This window comes from Elephantulus edwardii, unplaced genomic scaffold (assembly GCF_000299155.1).
Source record: "Elephantulus edwardii isolate Elephantulus edwardi_28Jun2011 unplaced genomic scaffold, EleEdw1.0 scaffold00178, whole genome shotgun sequence".
Taxonomy (NCBI): Eukaryota; Metazoa; Chordata; class Mammalia; order Macroscelidea; family Macroscelididae; genus Elephantulus; species Elephantulus edwardii.
The window spans coordinates 3239558-3243980 of record NW_006399928.1 but is presented as its reverse complement, the minus strand read 5'-3'; positions in this window follow the sequence as shown (position 1 = coordinate 3243980).

Below are 4423 nucleotides of genomic sequence, written 5' to 3'. Positions count from 1 at the left end.
TGCAGCCTTCAATATGAATTGAAGCTAATATCAAGAAGACAAAAATTCTCACCACTGGACCAATTGGCAGCATCAGAATGGATGGTGAAGAGATTGAGATTGTTCACAGCTTTAGTTTGCTTGGCTCCACAGTCAACACTCTTGGCACCAGCAGCCAGGAAATTAAAAGCCATATTGCAATGGGAAAGTCTGCTGTTAGGGACCTCTCCAAAGTACTAAGGGCAATGGTGTCACTCTGGAAACTAAGGTGCACCTGATACAGGCCATAGTCTTTGCAATTGCTTGTTATGCATCAGAGAGTTGGACAATGCCTAGGGAGGATAGAAGGGAATGAATGATTTAGAGCAGTGCTGCTGGAGAAGAGTATTGAATATACCATGGACTGCTAAGAAAATAAACAGGTTCATCCTGGAAAAGGTTAAACTGGGATGCTTCTTGGAAGCAAGGATTCTGAGGCTTCATCTGACATATTTTCGACATGTTGCAAGAAGGGACCAGTCCTTGGAGAGGGACAGCACAAGAGGGGAAGACCCAAGATGAGGTGGATTGATTCAATGACTAGGGTATTTGGGGTGGGTGTGTTGGACACAGTGAGATTGACACAGGACAGAGCAGGGTTTAGGGCTGTTGTACATAGGGTCACTATGAGTTGCAAATGATTCGATGGCATAGCAATTCTGAAATTAGCAGTCAAGAAATTAAAAGACATGTTGCTCGGGAATATCTGCTGTCTAGAACTTCTCCAAAGTACTAAAGAGCAATGATGTCAGTTTAAAGACTAAGGTGTAATCTGAAAGTTGGACAATGAGTAGGGATGACAGAAGAATTTATGCCTATATCCCCTAAGCAGTAGATCTAAAACTTTAAGTAATTGTTAATTCCATAATTTTATTGTGACTTTATTTTGTGATTCTTTGTCACTTTCTTCTCAACCTCTCACCATTTCTCATGCTTATCTGTCCCTCATGTGTATCCTTTTTCCCCCTTGTTTGTATTGAAAAAAATTGTTCCTTATTTTAAATTTATTCCATCCTTACAGTCTCTTTGAATCTTCGTTGTTGTTATGTGCCATTAAATTGGTACCAACTCTAAGCCACCAGATTTTCAGAGGTTGTAAATGGCACAGGAAGAGATTGCCTATCTTTCTCCCATGGAAAAGGTGGTGGATTTGCTCTGCCTCTCTTTGGGCTGGCAGCATAGCTCCTTACTACTAGACCAAATGTTACTACATTTCCTTAAGTGTTTCTTGTGATTTTAAGTGTTTCTATACAGATCAACTATTTTATATAGAAAAACTGAAGGTAAGGTATTAAGAGGCACTTCTGTTTGAAGATGACCGAGGGATGAGGATAAAACAAGGGTTCTTAGACTAATATGGAATTAAATTATACTTTTATTAAAAAAATTGTGGCTTTAATGAAAACTTACAGAAAGGTTGGGTTTTCATGTATTATTTGATGCATATTTTTCCTCCTTCCCCCCTTCCCAATTTACTTTTTTTTCTTTTCCTTGTCAGTTTTTTTTAAGTACGCATTTACTGTATACTTTTGAGTTTTTTGTTTTATGATATTTTTATTTGTTTGTATTTGTGTACATGGTGTTTCATGCATGTACATTGTGTTTTACACAATTTTTCATTTACATTATATTTTGTTTACAGACATTATGTTTTATACAATCATTCATATACATTATCCTTTATAGAACTAATTACTATTATACCATGCTTATCATTATCTTTTCAAGTCCTCGTTAACTCGTTTCTATTGCTTTCCCTCCATTCAACATATTTTTAAAATTTTATATTGATTTGATTACAAAGATTGTATACATTGTGTTTCACACTTTTTCATTCATATATAGTGTTTCATACAATATGGGATTTTTTCATAAGCTTTATTTTTTTATTGATTTGCTTACAAAGTTCGTTTACACTGTGTTTCACACTACATTCACATTGTGTTTCATACGATCATTGTCATGCATTATGTTTTCTAAAATTAATTACCATTGGAACTTGCCCATCATTACCTTGTCTTTTCGCTCAGGTCCTTCCCTCTCCCTCCATTCATGAAACTGTGTAACCCTGTGGTTTCACTCCTACCCATCCTCAGCTGCCTGCCTTGAGTTCCTATACATGTTTTACTAGTTATCCTTCTATTTTTATAATAATGATTTTGTGCAGTATTTGTCTTTTTGAGACTGTGTTAGTTCACTTAGCATAATGCTGCCCAGCTTCTCCCAAGTCATGTAGTATTTTTTTGAAATTGTTGCTCCTGAGTGCTACATAATATCCCAACATGTGAACGTACCATAAATTCTCAATACATTCCATTGTGGTTGGGTATATGTGCTGTTTTTATGTTCTTGCAATGGTGAATAACATTGCTATGAACATTGGTGTACAAATCTCCTTTTTTTGTTTCACTTTTAATTTCCTTGGGATATATTCCTAGGAATGGAATAGCTAAGTCATATGGAGTTGCTATGTGCAACTGAGGGTACCATGGACTGCTAAGAAAACAAACAGATTCATCCTGGAGAGGCTTAAACCGGGCTGCTCCTTGGAGGCAAGGATTCTGAAACTTCGTCTGACATACTTTGGTCATGTTGTAAGGAGGAACCGGTCCTTGGAGATGGGCATCATGCTTAGGAGGCTGGAGGGCAGGCGCAGGAGGTGAAGGCCTTCTGGGAGGTGGATTGATTCAGTGACTGGGGCAATCGGGATGAGTGTGTCAGAGACAATGAGATTGGCTCAGGGCAGAGCAGAGTTTAGAGCTGTTGTACATGGGGTCACTGTGATTTGCAAGTGACTCGATGGCACATAACAACAACAACAACAACATGTGCAATTTCTCAAGGAATCTCAAGGAAGCACCAAACTGTCTTCCAGAGTGGTTACACCATTTTACAATCCCACCAACAGTGTATGAGAGTACCTATTTCTCCATATCCTCTCCAACATTTATTGCTTGCTGCCCTGTTAATTTTTGCCACTGCTTCTGGGATGAGATGGTATCTCATTTTGTTTTGATTTGCATCTCTAATTGCCAGTGATTTTGAGCAGTTTTTCATGTGTCTGTTGTCCATCCAAATGTCTTACTTTGTGAAAAGTCTTTGCATATCTTTTGCCCATAATGTAATTGGGTTATTAGTCTTTTTTTTCTGGAGGCCCAGAAATATTTTGTACACTCTTATTATTATGAGACCCTTGTCTGAGATGCTATTGCCAAATGTTTGTTCCTAGTCCATAGGGGTTTTTTAATACTCTGTTTGGAAGAGATTTTGGTGCACACAGAGATTTAATCTTTAGAAAGCTCCATTCACTGGGAGCTCTGGTGGCCTAGTGGCAAGAAGCTGCACTGCAATCCCAGAGGCGCACGGTTCGAATTCATCAGATGCTCTGCCGAGGAAGGAGGGACAATCTCCTCCTGTACCAGTCAGATCTGATTTGACGGTACACGCACACACACAAATAATAAAATTTAAAAAAAAAATTTTAAAAAAAGAAAGCTCCATTCATTAGTTTTAACCTCTCCAGATTGTGCATTTCTGGCTGTATTTGGCAGTCTCTTTATACCATAGACTAGGCCTTCTAAGCTTGGTCTCCATTTGTCCCTTATGAACTTTATGGTTTTGGGCTTTACTTCCAGGTCTCTGGTCCACTTTGAATTGACTTTTGTGCATGATGTGAGATGTGGATTCTGTTCCAGCATTCTGCACGTAGCAGTCCAGTTTTGCCAGCACTGCTTGTTGAAGAGATTGTCATTTCCCCACTTGATAGGTTTTATTTCCTTGTCGAATATCAGTTGACCATAGATAGCTGGGTCGATTTCTGGATTCTCAATTCTGTTCCATTGCTCTATGTGCCGGCTATTGTACCAGTACCATGCTGTTTTGGTTACTACCACTGTGTGGTAGGTTTTGAGGTTGGAGTGCTATGCCTCACACTCATTTTTGTTTTTCAGAAGTACTGTGTTTATTCAGGCTCTTTTCCCTCTCCAAATAAACTTGACAATTTCTCTTTTGATCTCCTTGAAAAATGAATTTGGTATCTATATTGAAATTGCATTGAACATTTAGATTACTTTTGGTAAAATTGTCATTTTTACAATGTTTTGCGTCTTTCTAGGCATGAACAGGGTACATTTTCCCGTTTATTTAGGTCTTTTATAGTGTCTTGAAGGAGTGTTCTGCAGTTTTCTTTTTACAGGTCTTTTATATCTCTAGTTAGGTTCATGCCCAAGTATCTCGATTTGTGATTGGCTGTTTTAATTGGTCATTCAGTATATAGGCCATAGCAACTTTTGATATTGCAACACGAAGCTTAAATTTGGTTTTTCAGGGTTTTTTTGTTTTGTTTTGTTTAAGAAATGCTAATCCACAACATAAAGAGTCTTCCCAGTATTCTGCAAAATTTACA